We start from the raw sequence: 17,627 nt of genomic DNA, 5'->3' as shown, positions 1-17,627 counted from the left end.
TACGGGCGGCCTTACTGTTTGCCTCCCATTCCCCTCCCTCCTGCAGACCTCCACCAACGACGTGGCGCAGAAGGATCATCTGCCACTAGTCTTCAAGTTTGGTGAAGTCGACTCTGAGCCGGAGGAGATATAAAATAAGGACGAATTGGGCCTCATGGACATGGCCCAGAACGAGCTAGCCGCGGCGGTTGCTGCCCCCGCTCCCGTCCCAGCTCCCATCCCCGCGCCCGCGCCATCGACCATCCCCATAGCATTGACGGGCTGGTCGCCGAGCACTATCACAGAGCTGGAAGCTGCGGGCGTCAGCGAGGTCTCCGCAGACCCGCGCGAGCTCGTGTACATGCCAGCGCCAGCGCCCGTGCCCATGCACGCCCCTCCACCCACCGCGGTGCCGGTCCCCGTGCGTTTGGCTGCACCCGCCGTGCCAGTGCCCGTGCGCGCGCCCCCCTCAGCGGCATGGAATGCCGCCATCGACCGCTACCTCTCAGCGCCAGCAGCTTCCGTCCTCCCGCGCCCCGCCCTTCGATCACGTGACAACATGATGTTTGATTTACAAGTGAAGAACATTATGTGCTGCATTTAAGACTTCAACAACGGCGTCCTGGAGGACAACAACGACAACGACGGTGCGGCACGCGGCCTCCGCCGCTGCCGGAAATAGTTTTTTTGCTTCAATATTGTATCTCGATCATATGAATATAAATTCGCAGTATGACTGAATGCAAGATATGGTTTGAGCGAACTTGTGTTTTTCTCTCTTAATGTACAGACTTATTAAATGATTTTCTTTTGAAAAAACGTCAATGGATTTTAAATATAAAACACTCATCGCAAACGTTTTAGTTAGAACACTCGTATGCAGACCGACAGCTTCCCCAGGAAGCCGAGCAGGATTTGTGCAGCAGTTGATCGCAAACGTTTTAGATAGAACACCCGTATGCAAAGTGAGAACAGGATTTGTGCATCTCTTCAACGCAGACGGTTCTTTCGGATGACCCGTGTGCAACCACTTATAAACAATTTTTTAAGATTTGCATCTGTCATATTGGGTATGTTGCCATTTGTCAAACTGGAAAGATTGACATTTGTTGATCTAGTAACATTGCCATTTGTTAACCTTGTAACACTGCGATTTGTCAAAATATGAAGCTAAAAATCACTAGCAGTATCTAATTTTTGCAACTAAAATTTAGTAATTAAGCATAGATTACATTCATAGATTAAGCAGTCGTTCTTAATTTATACAAACAGTTCAACTCGACAGCTGAACCGACCAAACTTTTCCCCAATTGTTGCCAACCACGTACTGAAATAGCTAGTTCAACTATATATACTAGCTAATTTTAAGTACATTGTACAGTTCCACCACATCTATAGTCAGATGAACTGAACAAAATAGCCCCTAAATACTACTACTACTACTACTACTACTATGGAGGGGCTTTGTACTTCCGGCTACCTCTCCTCTACCGAGCGCGCTCAGTAAGAGGCAGAGGAGGAGGAGCCTACCGACGAGCTGGGCAACCGCAATACAGTGCATGCCGCAGCTGCAGCTTCAGCAACGCTCACCTCCAACGCCCTCTGCCGCTCCAGACGACCCCTCTCGAAGCAGTGGTTCTCCTCGTAGATCTCCTAATTCCTCGCCTCTGAGACAGCGTGTGCCGCGGCCACGGCGGCGGTAAGGCTCTTTGCATGCTCGACGAGGCACTCCTCCTCCTCCCACAAGAACTCGGTGTAGCGCGCAAGGTCGCTCACGCACGTGCGGGCATCCACCTCCGCCTCCCGCCTTCGGGCAATGGTGGCGGAGCGGGTGATGACCCTGGAGGTCGACGGTGGGCTGGCGGCCACAGCGGCCGATGATGGGGTGGCGGCCATGACCACCACCTCCCGCCTTCAGGCCGCGGTGGCGAAGCGGGTGATGGCCATGGTGGCCGGCAGTGGGGTGGCGGCCATGACGGCCACCTCCCACCTTCGGGCCACAGCGGCAGAGCGGGCGGTGGCCCTGGCTTTCGACGGTGGTGTGGCGGCAACGGCAGCCGGCAACAGCTAGCGACGGGCAGCGGCGGCGGAGCGTGTAGTGGGTGTTTCACGCACACCTAACAGGGACGCCACACGCACTACACTACGTTGGGGACTGCACCACCGCCGCGGTGTAGCCTCCCAGCTGGAGCTGTCCTCTGATGACGGTGGAGTGGCTGACTGACAACGACGGACCGTTGCCATTGGTGATTGTGGGAGAAGCAGACGAGATAAGCTACAGGGAGGGAGGGGAATATGCGACGCAGGACTCGCTTGCCGTGAGGGTTTATATAGCAGGCCGGTAAGCATTGGGATTTTGGGGGATTTCACCGAGTCGGGCGGGAAGCTTGCACGGGAACCTGCGAGGTTGCATGGGAACGGGCTCACTGACGATTCATCGGCGCCACCGTTTGGCCAAAAGAACGCCCCCGCGCGCTGCGCAAGCTTGCGCTATAAGTCGTCTGCGGCAGCGGGGTGACAAGACATGCGAGAGGAGGACGAAAGGCCACGTACACATACGGTTAATAAGAAAACATGTGCGATTTAATTACCTACTATACCACCGTCCTGGTTTATAAGTATGATTTAACTAATAAAATGCGAATCCATGTCGCCAAAGATTATATAGTTGGATTCGTATTTGAACATAGTTTCCAATTATATAATTTTTATAACATGCATTAACATTTTCCTGGTTAAATTTGAGGGTGTCGGCGTTCTGGGAACGGGGGTCCCTAGACTTGCCTGCCTGCGGCCCACGGCGTGGCTCCAGCAGCAGCCTGGTACGACCCATCTTCACCAGCAAACACTCCAGTCCCTCGCGAGAAGCCGAGCCTCGCGAGGCAGACGACACAAGACCTCCTCAGGGGCGGCCTCACTAGGCTGGCTCGCGAAGAGCAAAGAGATCAAGGCGAGGGGCACCTCATGAGGTTCCCATGACGTGAGCCGTGACGACCAAGGCCAGGCGGGCGCCAGTGGGCGCAGAGTACCTGTTGCCTCTTTGGTGCTAAAGGGGAAAGCGCAGGCGAGGAGTCCCGAGGCATCAGGCAAAGGTTTCCATATCGGTGCAACGAGACCAAGACCAGCAGGACGGCAGGATGGAGGTCATCGCGGAGCCCACGATGGTGTCACCACCAGAGCCTTTGGCAGGCGAAGACCACCTTTTGTCAGGATAGCTTGTACTAGCTGTCCCCCTTCAAATTGGCCGTTGTGGGATCCCTTCCTGCCTAATGTTTGGGGAGAGGACCTGGGCCTCTATAAATAGGACTAGCCACCACCTTAGCAGGGGGATCATTCAGATCATCCTCTACCACACAAGCTCACCGAGCTCTAGAACACCTCTCCTCAGGAGGTTGTTCTTCCCTTGTACTGGTTCATCCCCAGCCTACAAGGCAATCCACCACACCACACTGGAGTAGGGTATTACACCACATCGGTGGCCTGAACCAGTATAAACTCTTGTGTCCCCATTCTTCGAGTTCGACATGCTGATCTTTGAGATCGTGGTGAGTGTGTGAGCTAGGGGAGGGAGAGATCTTCATGCGCACCCCAGTGTTCGAACCTTGAGGGTTTTGCCGAAACCCGAAATCCGACATTTGGCGTGCCAGGTAGGGGTGCGCCGAAGCTTTCCTTTCATCGATCCGCGCTCCACCACCTCCACGCTTTGTCCCCATGGCCAGCATTGCTCCTCTGGCTGGGACGTCCGACGCCCGCGACGGCGCCAGGGGGCTCGGAGCTTTTACCCCTGCCCTGCGGCGGGTACAGTGGCCGCCAAGTTCAAGCCGGAGATGCCGCCGTGCCGTCGTATTTGTCGGCCTTCTTGCTGGCGTACGAGGAGGCCGTTCTAGAAGCTGGAGGCGACGACAAGGTCATGGCGAACTGGTTCCCTATGGCTCTCGCAGGCGCGCCGCGTGCCTAGCTGCTCAACCTGCCAGGGACCTCTGTGGCCACTTAGGAAGAGCTGCGCGGCCTCTTCATCACACACTTCGCGGCACCGGCGCCTGCCGCCGTCGCGACCTTCCTCGGCGGCTCGCAAGCACCACCCTCGGGCCGCCACGCCAAGCAGTTTTTCCGCCAGATCAGTGCCGCCTCTGTGCGGCAGGGAACTCCACCAGGATGGGCGGCGCCCAAGGGGATCACCCCATCACCACAATCGGATTGAGCGTGCTCCCAATGCTTTGCACGCCCACCATATGCAATGTAGCTGTCACCAAGACACTCATCGACGGCGGCGCCGGCCTCAACGTGCTCTCCGTGGAGGCTTTTAGCATGCTTCACGTACCACTCTAGCGGCTCCGCCCTAGCAAGCCCTCCTCCGGGGTTGGCAGCGGCTTCACCAGCCCCCTAGGGCAAATCCGCCTTCCTGTGACCTTCGGCACCCGCGACAACTACCGCACCGAGCTCGTTGACTTCGACATTGGCCTCCCCTACAACGCCATCCTCGGGTGCCTGGCCCTGGCTCAGTTTATGGCGGCAACTCATCCGGCCTACAACCTCATGAAGATGCCGGGGAGCAAGGGCGTCCTCACAGTAGCTGGAGACACTAATGAGTCTCTAGCGGCGCTCAAGCTTGCCCTCAAAGCCGTCACGGCGGCACGCCCGGCTGACGAGGCCACCCTGGAGCTAAGGAGGCTGCACCAGCAAGGAAGAAGTAGTTGTTCACTCAAGATCGGGCCGAAACTAAGCAGGTGCCGGTCGAGGAAGATGGGTCCTCAGGAGCCACCTTCACCATAGGCGCAAACCTCGACCCGGGCCAAGAGGAGGCATTGGTGAGATTCCTGCGCGCGAACAAGGAGGTGTTCGCCTGGGAACCAAAGCAGCTGGTAGGGGTCCCAAGGGGGGTGATCGAGCATCACTTGAAGGTTTGCCCCAATGTGCGCCCTGTGAAGCAGAAGGCGCGGCGGCAGTCCATGGAGAAGCAGTCCTTCATCGTCCAGGAAACCCGCAAGCTGGAGGCAGCAGGTGTCATTTGCGAGGTTCGGTACCCGGAGTGGCTGGCGAACCCTGTCGTCATGCTGAAGAAAGGCGCGAAGGAGCGCATGTGTGTCGACTTCACCAACCTCAACAAGGCCTGCCCCCAAGACCCGTTCTCGCTTCCGCGCATCAACCAGATTGTCGACTCCACCGCCGAGTGCGACCTGCTGTGCTTCCTGGACGCGTTCTCAGGCTACCACCAGATCAAGATGGCAGTGGAGGATGTGGAGAAGACGGCCTTCCTGACCCCGTGTGGGGTGTACTGCTACACTTGCATGTCGTTCGGGCTGCGCAATGCAGGTGCGACCTTCCAACGGCTGATGCACATAGCCCTGGGTCAGCAGCTCGGGAGGAACGCCGAAGCCCACGTCGACGACATCGTGGTAAAATCTCGGGAGGTGAGAACTTTGATTCAGGACCTGGAGGAGACCTTCACAAGCCTGCAACAGGTGGACCTGTGGCTCAACCCAGAGAAGTGCATGTTCGGTGCTCCCTCCGGCAAGCTGCTGGGCTTCCTCGTGTCCCACAGGGGGATCGAGGCCAACCTGGAGAAGTTAAAGGCGATAGAAGACATGAACCCATCACAAACTCTCAAGGAAATGTAGAAGCTTGCGGGCTGCGTGACCTCGCTACGGCGCTTCATCTCCAAGCTAGGGGAGCGCGCCCTCCCGTTTTTCAAGCTGATGAAGAAGAAGGGCCCATTCGAGTGGACCCCGGAGGCCAACCTGGCATTTGAAGACCTCAAGAGACACCTGAACAGCCCTCCAGGAATGGTGGCGCCTCGTCCCCTCGAGCCCCTGGTGCTTTACCTCGCCGCCACTCCCTACATCGCTAGTGCAACGCTGGTGGTGGTCCGGGAAGAGCGCCAGGCCAAGAGTCTGCCGCGCCATGCCACACCTCTAGCTGGGGCAATGCGGCACCAAGAGGATAACGCAAAGGCTGCAACCACGCCAGCGAATGATCAGGTCCAGCAATACGGCGTTCTCGGGCCTGCAGAGGCCACAATGGGCGACCAGGCTCCTGGGGTCCCATCGCCTCAGGAGACGCACCAACCTCCGGCAGACGCAGGCCCCATCGACACTCCCGTCCTCATCGAGCACCCGGTGTATTTCGTCAGCACGGTACTGCGGGATGCGAGGGCACGGTACCCCATGCCTCAGAAGCTCTTGCTCACGCTCTTGGTGGCCTCGCGTAAACTGCATCACTACTTCGAAGGTCACCCAATCAAGGTCGTCTCGGCCTACCCGTTGGAGAGGGCACTCCGGAGCCCCAACGCTGCTGGAAGAGTCGCTGAATGGAACATCAAGCTACAAGCATTCTAGCTAGAGTTCAGCACAACCAGGGTCATCAAGGGAGCCACGCTCGCCGACTTCGTGGCAGAATGGACCGACACCCTGAGGCTTGAAGCAGGCGAGGACCAATCCCTCTTGCCTAGAAGTGAAGCACCAGATGGCTGGGTCATGTATTTAGATGGCGTGTTTGCACGCTAGGGCGCGGGGACTGGGGCAGTGCTCATCTCGCCCACTCGGGACAAGCTCTACTACGCCGTGCAGCTCTGCTTCTAGCAGGGCGAGAAGGTCTCCAACAACATCGGGGAGTACGAAGGCCTCATCGCTGGCCTTAAGGCAGCGGTGGCCCTGGGGGTGAAGCGCCTCACCATCAGGGGCGAATCGCAGCTCCACATCAACTTCTCCAACAAGGTATATGAGCCAAGGGACGAACACATGGAGGCATACCTCGCGGAGGTACACAAAATGGAAAAGCAGTTCTTGGGCCTAGAGTTGCAGCACGTGCCCCGTGGAACCAACAAGGAGGCTGACGACATCGCCAAGAGGGCATCCAAGCGCCAACCCCAAGAGCCTGGCGTCTTTGAGGAATGGCTCTTCAAGCCTTCAGCAGCACCTCCGCCTTCGGGGCCGGCGCCGCCTCGGGAGGAACTCCTCTAGCCACCTACCTCGGGAGCCCCGGCCTGCGGCCTGACCTTGGGAGCGCGCCTGCTCCTGGCGCTCGAGCCTCATGAGGGGTGCTGGACCAAGGAGTTCAAGGAATACGTGACGCAAGGGACGCTGCCGGAGAAAGAGGAGGACGTGGAGCGCGTGGCCCGACAGGCTACGGCATACTGCATCTAGGACGATGAGCTATACAGGAAGCGGCGAAATGATGTTTCCTTACGATGCATCTCCAGGGAACAGGGGAACGAGTTGCTAGCTGACATACACGGCGGAGACTGCGGGCACCACTCGTCGTCACGAACCCTGGTCGGTAAGGCGTTCCGCAGCGGGTTATACTGGCCTACGGCACTCAACGACGCGACCGAGCTGGTGAAGTCCTGCGAGGCCTGCCAATTCCATGCCAAGCAGATCCACCAGCCAGCTCAGGGCCTCCATGTTAGGGAACGTAGCGGAAATTCAAAATTTTCTACGCATCACCAAGATCAATCTATGGAGTAATCTAGCAATGAGGGGAAGGGGAGTGCATCTACATACCCTTGTAGATCGCGATGTGAAAGCGTTGCAAGAACACGGATGAAGGAGTCGTACTCGTAGCGATTCAGATCGCGGTTGATTCCGATCTAAGCGCCGAACCACGGCGCCTCCGCGTTCAACACACGTGCAGCCCGGTGACGTCTCCCACGCCTTGATCCAGCAAGGAGAGAGGGAGAGGTTGGGGAAGACTCTGTCCAGCAGCAGCCCGATGGCGTGGTGGTGGTGGAGGAGCGCGGTACTCCAGCAGGGCTTCGCCAAGCACTGCGAGAGACGAGGAGGGAGGGAGGTAGGGCTGCGCCAAGAGGGAGAGCAAATCATGTGTTGGGCAGCCCCCATACCTCAAGTATATATAGGGGAAGAGGAGGGGCTGCACCCCCACCTAGGGTTCCCTCCCCAGGGATGGCGGCAGCCCCCAGATCCCATCTGGGTGGCGGCCAAGGGGGAGAGAGGGGGCGCACCTAGGGTGGGCCTTAGAGCCCATCTGCTCCTAGGGTTTGCCCCCTCTCCTCTTGAGGGCGCCTTGGGCCTTGGTGGGAGGCGCCCCAGCCCACCTAGGGGCTGGTCCCTTCCCACTATTGGCCCACGTAGGCCTCTGGGGCTGGTGGCCCCACCTGGTGGACCCCCGGGACCCTCCCGGTGGTCCCGGTACGTTACCGATAGCACCCGAAACTTTTCCGGTGACCAAAACAGGACTTCCCATATATAAATCTTTACCTCCGGACCATTCCGGAACTCCTCGTGACGTCCGAGATCTCATCCGGGACTCCGAACAACATTCGGTAACCACGTATATCTATTCCCTATAACCCTAGCGTCATCGAACCTTAAGTGTGTAGACCCTACGGGTTCGGGAACCATGCAGACATGACCGAGACGTTCTCCGGTCAATAACCAACAGCGGGATCTGGATACCCATGTTGGCTCCCACATGTTCCACGATGATCTCATCGGATGAACCACGATGTCAGGGAGTCAATCAATCCCGTATACAATTCCCTTTGTCAATCGGTATGTTACTTGCCCGAGATTCGATCGTCGGTATCCCGATACCTTGTTCAATCTCGTTACCGGCAAGTCTCTTTACTCGTTCCGTAACACATCATCCCGTGATCAACTCCTTGGTCACATTGTCCACATTATGATGATGTCCTACCGAGTGGGCCCAGAGATACCTCTCCGTTTACACGGAGTGACAAATCCCAGTCTCAATTCGTGCCAACCCAACAGACACTTTCGGAAATACCTGTAGTGCACCTTTATAGCCACCCAGTTACGTTGTGACGTTTGGTACACCCAAAGCATTCCTACGGTATTCGGGACTTGCACAATCTCATGGTCTAAGGAAATGATACTTGACATTAGAAAAGCTCTTAGCAAACGAACTACACGATCTTGTGCTAGGCTTAGGATTGGGTCTTGTCCATCACATCATTCTCCTAATGATGTGATCCCGTTATCAACGACATCCAATGTCCATGGTCAGGAAACCGTAACCATCTTTTGATCAACGAGCTAGTCAACTAGAGGCTTACTAGGGACATGGTGTTGTCTATGCATCCACACATGTATCTGAGTTTCCTATCAATACAATTTCAGCATGGATAATAAACTATTATCATGAACAAGGAAATATAATAATAACCAATTTATTATTGCCTCTAGGGCATATTTGTAATAGTCTCCCACTTGCACTAGAGTCAATAATCTAGTTCACATCGCCATGTGATTAATACCCAAGAGTTCACATCACCATGTGAATGTAATGAATCCAACACCCATGGGGTTTGTTCATATCTTGCTTGTGAGAGAGGTTATTAGTCAACGGGTCTGAACCTTTCAGATCCGTGTGTGCTTTACGAAATATCTATGTCATCTTGTGGATGCAGCTACCACGCGCTACTTGGAGCCAATTCAAATAACTGCTCTACTATACAAATCCGGTTTACTACTCAGAGTCATCCGGATTAGTGTCAAAGTTTGCATCGACGTAACCCTTTACGACGAACTCCTTTTCACCTCCATAATCAAGAAAATTCCTTAGTCCACTAGATACTAAGGATAAGTTCGACCGCTGTCATGTGATCCATTCCCGGATCACTATTGTACCCCTTGACCAACTCATGGCAAGGCACACTTCATGTGCGGTACACAGCATAGCATACTGTAGAGCCTACGTCTAAAGCAGAGGGGACGACCTTCGTCCTTTCTCTCTCTTCTGCTGTGATAAGTTCTTGAGTCTTACTCAATACTCACACCTTGTAACACAGCCAAGAACTCCTTCTTTGCTGATCTATTTTGAACTCCTTCAAAAACTTGTCACGGTATGTATTCATTTGAAAGTACTATTAAGCATTTTTATCTATCCTTATAGATCTTGATGCTCAATGTTCAAGTAGCTTAATCCAGGTTTTCCATTGAAAAACACCTTTCAAATAACCCTGTATGCTTTCCAGAAATTCTACATCATTTCTGATCAACAATATGTTAACAACATATACTCATCAAAAATTCTATAGTGCTCCCACTCACTTCTTTGGAAATACAAGTTTCTCATAAACTTTGTATAAACCCAAAATCTTTGATCATCTCATCAAAGCGTACATTCCGACTCTGAGATGCTTACTCCAGTCCTTAGAAGGATTGCTGGAGCTTTGCATACTTGTTAGCATCTTTCAGGATTGACAAAACCTTCTGGTTGTATCACATACAACCTTTCCTCAAGAAAATCGTCGAGGAAACAATGTTTTGACATCCTGTCTGCAAGATTTCATAAATAATGCAGTAACTGCTAATACAATTCCAACAGACTCTTAGCATCGCTACGAGTGAGAAAGTCTCATCGTAGTCAACTCCTTGAACTTGTCGGAAAACATCTTAACGACAAGCCGAGCTTTCTTAATGGTGACACTTACCATCATTGTATGTCTTCCTTTTAAAATCCATCTGCACCCAACAGCCTTACGGCCATCAAGTATTTCTTCCAAAGTCTATATTTTGCTTTATACATGGATCCTCTCTCAGATTTTATGGCCTCGAGCCATTCGTCGGAATCCGGGCCCACCATCGCTTCCCCATAGCTCGTAGGTTCATTGTTGTCTAGCAACATGACTTCCAAGACAGGATCACGTACCACTCTGAAGTAGTACGCATCCTTGTCGTCCTACGAGGTTTGGTAGTGACTTGATCCGAAGTTTCATGATCACTATCATAAGCTTCCACTTCAATTGGTGTAGGTGCCACAGGAACAACTTCATGTGCCCTGCTACACACGAGTTGAAGTCATGGTTCAATAAACTCATCAAGTCTCCACCATCCTCCCACTCAATTCTTTCGAGAGAAACTTTTTCTCGAGAAAGGACCTGTTTATTTCCAGATCTGAAATAGGAGGTATACCCAACTGTTTTGGGTATTCTATGAAGATGCATTTATCCGCTTTGGGTTCGAGCTTATTAGCCTGAAACTTTTTCACATAAGCATCGCAGCCCCAAACTTTTAAGAAATGACAACTTAGGTTTCTCTAAACGGTGTCGTCTCAACGGAATTGCGTGGTGCCCTATTTAAAGTGAATGCGGTTGTCTCTAATGCCTAACCCATAAACGATAGTGGTAATTCGATAAGAGACATCATGGTATGCACCATATCCAATAGGGTGCAATTATGATGTTCGGACACACCATCACACTATGGTGCTCCAAGCGGTGTTAGTCGTGAAACAATTTCCACAATTTCTTAATTGTGTGCCAAACTTGTAACTCAGATATCTCTATGATCATATCATAGACATTTTATCCTCTTGTCACGACGATCTTCAACTTCACTCTAAAATTACTTGAACCTTTCAATAATTCAGACTTGTGTTTCATCAAGTAAATACACTCAGCATCTACTCAAATCATCTGTGAAGTAAGAACATATCGATATCCACTGCGTGCCTCAGCACTCATTGGACTGCACACATCAAATGTATTACTTCCAACAAGTTGCTCTCTTGTTCCATCTTACTGAAAACGAGGCCTTTCAGTCATCTTGCCCATGTGGTATGATTTGCATGTCTCAAGTGATTCAAAATCAAGTGAGTCCAAACGATCCATCTGCATGGAGTTTCTTCATGCATATATACCAATAGACATGGTTCGCATGTCTCAATCTTTTCAAAAACGAGTGAGTCCAAAGATCCATCTACATGGAGCTTCTTCATGCGTTCTATACCAATATGACTCAAATGGTAGTGCCACAAGTATGTGGTACTATCATCACTATTTTATATCTTTTGGCACGAACATGTGTATCACTGCGATCGAGATTCATTTTAGGTGCAAGACCATTGAAGGTATTATTCAAATAAACAGAGTAACCATTATTCTCCTTAAATGAATAACCGTATTGCGATAAACATAATCCAATCATGTTTATGCTCAACGCAAACACCAAATAACAATTATTTAGGTTTAACACCAATCTTGATGGTAGAGGGAGCATGCGATGCTTGATCACGTCAACCTTGGAAACACTTCCAACACATATCGTCATCTCACCTTTAGCTAGTCTCCGTTTATTCCGCAGCTTTTATTTTCAGTTACTAACACTTAGCAACCGAACCGGTATCTAATACCCTGGTGCTGCTAGGAATACTAGTAAAGTACACATTCATATAATGTATATCCAATATACTTCTTGTCGACCTTGCCTGCCTTCTCATCTACCAAGTATCTAGGGTAGTTCTGCTTCAGTGACCGTTCCCCTCATTACAGAAGCACTTAGTCTCGGGTTTGGGTTCAACCTTGGGATTCTTCACTAGAGCAGCAAATGATTTGCTGTTTCATGAAGTATCCCTTTTGCCCTTGCCCTTCTAGAAACTAGTGGTTTTACTAACCATCAACAATTGATGCTCCTTCTTGATTTCTACTTTTGCGGTGTCAAACATCGCGAGTTGCTCAAGGATCATCATATCTATCCCTGATATGTTATAGTTCATCATGAAGCTCTAATAGCTTGGTGGCAGTGACTATGGAGAACCATCACTATCTCATCTGAAGATTAACTCCCACTCGATTCAAGCGATTGTGGTACTCAGACAATCTGAGCACATGCTCAACGATTGAGCTTTTCTCCCTTAGTTTGCAGGCTTAAGAAACTTGTCAGAGGTCTCATACCTCTTGACGTGGGCACTAGTCTGAAATCCCAATTTCAGTCTTCGGAACATCTCATATGTTCTGCGACGTTTCAAAAATCGTCTTTGGTGCCACAATTCTAAACCGTTAGCATTACGCACTGAACTATCACGTACTCATCAAAACGTGTATGCCAGATGTTTCGCAACATCTACAGATGACGCTGAGGTTCAGGACACCGAGCGGTGCATTAAGGACATAAGCCTTCTGTGCAGCAATGAGGACAATCCTCAGTTCACGGACCCAGTCCGCATAATTGCTACTATCAACTTTCAACTAAATTTTCTCTAGGAACATATCTTAAACAGTAGAACTAAAGCGTAAGCTATGACATAATTTGCAAAAGACCTTTTGACTATGTTCATGACAATTAAGTTCATCTGATTATTTAATGAACTCCCACTCAGATAGACATCCCTCTGGTCATCTAAGTGATACATGATCCGAGTCAAACTAGGCCGTGTCCGATCATCACGTGAGACGGACTAGTCATCATCGGTGAACATCTCCCTGTTGATCGCATCTACTATACGACTCATGTTCGACCTTTCGATCTCTTGTGTTCCGAGGCCATGTCTGTACATGCTAGGCTCGTCAAGTCAACCTAAGTGTTTCGCATGTGTTCCGAGGCCATGTCTGTACATGCTAGGCTCGTCAACACCCGTTGTATGCGAATGTTAGAATCTATCACACCCGATCATCACATGGTGCTTCGAAACAACGAACCTTCGCAACGGTGCACAGTTAGGGGGAACACGTCTCTTGAAATTTTAGTGAGGGATCATCTTATTTATGCTACCGTCGTTCTAAGCAAATAAGATGTAAACATGACAAACATCACATGCAAATCATAAGGTGACATGATATGGCCAATATCATCTTGCGCCTTTTGATCTCCATCTTCGAGGCGCGACATGATCACCTTCGTCACCGGCATGACACCATGATCTCCATCATCGTGTCTTCATGAAGTTGTCTCGCCAACTATTACTTCTACTACTATGGCTAACGGTTAGCAATAAAGTACAGTAATTACATGGCGTTTTCATTGACACGCAGGTCATACAATGAATTAAGACAACTCCTATGGCTCCTGCCGGTTGTCATACTCATCTGACATGCAAGTCGTGATTCCTATTACAAGAACATGATCAATCTCATACATCACATATATCATTCATCACATCCTTTTGGCCATATCACATCATATAGCATACCCTGCAAAAACAAGTTAGACGTCCTCTAATTGTTGTTGCATGGTTTACGTGGCTGCTATGGGTTTCTAGCAAGAACGTTTCTTACCTACGCAAAAGCCACAACGTGATATGCCAATTTCTATTTACCCTTCATAAGGACCCTTTTCATCGAATCCGATCCGACTAAAGTGGGAGAGACAGACACCCGCTAGCCACCTTATGCAACTAGTGCATGTCAGTCGGTGGAACCTGTCTCACGTAAGTGTACGTGTAAGGTCGGTCCGGGCCGCTTCATCCCACGATGCCGCCGAATCAAGATAAGACTAGTAACGGCAAGTAAATTGACAAAATCGACGCCCACAACTACTTTGTGTTCTACTCGTGCATCGAAACTACGCATAGACCTAGCTCATGATGCCACTGTTGGGGAACGTAGTGGAAATTCAAAATTTTCTACGCATCACCAAGATCAATCTATGGAGTAATCTAGCAACGAGGGGAAGGGGAGTGCATCTACATACCCGTGTAGATCGCGATGCGGAAGCGTTGCAAGAACGCGGATGAAGGAGTCGTACTCGTAGCAATTCAGATCGCGGTTGATTCCGATCTAAGCGCCGAACCACGGCGCCTCCGCGTTCAACACACGTGCAGCCCGGTGACGTCTCCCACGCCTTGATCTAGCAAGGAGAGAGGGAGAGGTTGGGGAAGACTCCGTCCAGCAGCAGCACGACGGTGTGGTGGTGGTGGAGGAGCGCAGTACTCCAGCAGGGCTTCGCCAAGCACTGCGAGAGACGAGGAGGGAGGGAGGTAGGGCTGCGCCAAGAGGGAGAGCAAATCATGTGTTCGGCAGCCCCCATACCTCAAGTATATATAGGGGAAGAGGAGGGGCTGCGCCCCCACCTAGGGTTCCCTCCCCAGGGGTGGCGGCAGCCCCCAGATCCCATCTGGGTGGCGGCCAAGGGGGAGAGGGGGGCGCACCTAGGGTTGGCCTTAGGGCCCATTTGCTCCTAGGGTTTGCCCCCTCTCCTCTTGAGGGCGCCTTGGGCCTTGGTGGGAGGCGCCCCAGCCCACCTAGGGGCTGCTCCCTTCCCACTATTGGCCCACGTAGGCCTCTGGGGCTGGTGGCCCCACCTGGTAGACCCCCGGGACCCTCCCGGTGGTCCCGGTACGTTATCGATAGCACCCGAAACTTTTCCGGTGACCAAAACAGGACTTCCCATATATAAATCTTTACCTCCGGACCATTCCGGAACTCCTCGTGACGTCCGGGATCTCATCCGGGACTCTGAACAACATTCGGTAACCACGTATATCTATTCCCTATAACCCTAGCGTCATCGAACCTTAAGTGTGTAGACCCTATGGGTTCGGGAACCATGCAGACATGACCGAGACGTTCTCCGGTCAATAACCAACAGCGGGATCTGGATACCCATGTTGGCTCCCACATGTTCCACGATGATCTCATCGGATGAACCACGATGTCGGGGATTCAATCAATCCCGTATACAATTCCCTTTGTCAATCGGTATGTTACTTGCCCGAGATTCGACCGTCAGTATCCCGATGATCTCATCGGATGAACCACGATGTCGGGGATTCAATCAATCCCGTATACAATTCCCTTTGTCAATCGGTATGTTACTTGCCCGGTATTATCATGAACAAGGAAATATAATAATAACCAATTTATTATTGCCTCTAGGGCATATTTCTAACACTCCAGACCATCCTGCTCTCATGGCCGTTCGCGGTCTGGGGGCTGGATATCCTAGGCCCGTTCCCTCGAGCGCCTGGGGGCTACCGCTACCTCTACGTCGCCATCGACATGTTCACCAAATGGGCGGAGGTAGAAGCTGTCCACATCATCCCGGCCAGATCAACGGTCAAGTTCATCAAGGGTCTCGTGAGCCGGTTCGGGGTCCCCAACCGCATCATCACCGACAACGGCTCGCAGTTCACTAGTAATCTCTTCAAGACATATTGTGCTAACCTTGGAACGCAGATCTGCTATGCTTCGGTGGCGCACCCCAGGAGCAATGGCCAGGATGAACGCGCCAACGCGGAAGTCTTGAGAGGCCTCAATACCAGGACCTTCAAGAAGAAGCTCGAGGCCTGCGGCAGGGGCTGGCACGACGAGCTCCAGTCTATGTTGTGGTCCATCCGCACCACCGCCACTAAGCCAACAGGCGAGACCCCGTTCTTCCTCGTCTATGGAGCAGAAGCGGTTCTCCCTCACGAGGCCAAGCGTCGCTCCGTGCGGGTCCTGGCGTTTGATGAGACGCAGTAGGACGCCATGCGGGGGATGGACCTCGTGTTGGGGGAGGAACGCCGCTATGAAGCCATGCTCCGATTGGCAAGATACCAGCAGGCGCTGTGACGGTATCACTGCCGCAGCGTCCGCTCCAGGGCGCTCGAGGTGGGCGACCTCGTCCTAAGGCGGGTGCTCTCCAGGGAAGGGCTGCATAAGCTCTCGCCCATGTGGGAGGGCCTATTTAGGGTTGCCCACGTCTCCAGGCCTAGCGCCATGCGCCTGGAGACGCAGGACGGGGTCCCCATCCAGAATGCCTGGAACATCCACCACCTCCAGAAGTTCTACCCATGAAGCAAGGCCCAGCGCCTGTGAAGCAAGGCCCAGTGCCTGTGAAGGTCTCCGCTCATGACACTCTCACATAATAATGAGTGGGGCTCTACATGCCCCAGAGTCTCAGGAGTGCCGCCCTCAGGCCTCGGGGGCTCCCTCCCACGCCCTAGTGGCAGCACTTAGCTCCGCGCTGGTGAGAAGACTAGACTAGGTGACGGACGTGGCTTTTCATTTGCTTTCCGTAGTTGGCTTGCCCCTCTTTAATGGAAATTCGCATTCTGGTGTTTCTTGTCGGCTTGGTTTGATTGCCTTTTTCCTCTGTTTCTTCCCTCGATTCTTTGTTTTGGCCTGTACTCTCCCTCGCATGCCTCGCGAGGGGGCTGGATAGGTGCACTCGTGAGCATTTTCCCCGGTCTTCGCTAGGCACCCTCGTTTGAGCTCGCAAACTGGCGCGCCTCCCTCTCTTAAGTCCGTGCCCCTCGGGTACCGAGATGCGGAGCACTGCGTCATGGCCGGCCACGCCTAGGGCCCTGGGCAAGGAAGAATAAGAGTTTCTTAACAAATTTTTGTAGTTCCTCGACGCCCCCCAAGCCTACGGCAAGGAGGTCTCACCAGGTGCTGGGAGATGCGCACCTCAAAAGGCAGAAACTACTTCAGATACATCGAGCTAAGTTATCCCTACACGCCTACATAAAACACCGATGCCGCGACACGACACAGGAACAATAAACATAACATAGCGACTTGGAAATCACGGTTCGTTGCACGCCCTTGCAGGGCCCCATACTTGTTTCTTTTTCAAATGCAGGAAGAAAGGAAAGAACAAAACAAAGGCGGCGCGCGCCCTCCTAGACTCAGCCAGACCGCTCCTCGTGCTTCACTAGGGTGCGGCGACGAGACGACCCGCTACCGCCCTCGAAGAGGGCACGGCGGTGTGGCGGCTGGTCATAGCCGCCGCTGCTGGAGCTGTCACCGGAGGAAGAGCCGTCGTAGCTGGATGAGCCGCGGCCGGCGCCGAGGGCAAATCCACCTTCACCCTCGTCACGACCGTCGCCAAGGCCGAGCACCTCGCCGCCGTCGTTGTCCTCAGGGAAGCATCCGACGCGGCGACCATCTTCCCCGAATACCCTCGCGTAGAGGGTCGTGTCGCCATCGTACTTGAAGTGGAGGGTACACCGCCTGCCCAGGCCACGCGCGC

Source organism: Triticum aestivum, chromosome 2D (genome assembly GCF_018294505.1).
Source record: "Triticum aestivum cultivar Chinese Spring chromosome 2D, IWGSC CS RefSeq v2.1, whole genome shotgun sequence".
NCBI lineage: Eukaryota > Viridiplantae > Streptophyta > Magnoliopsida > Poales > Poaceae > Triticum > Triticum aestivum.
The sequence above is the reverse complement of the archived record's forward strand: the minus strand, read 5'-3'. Positions refer to the sequence as shown.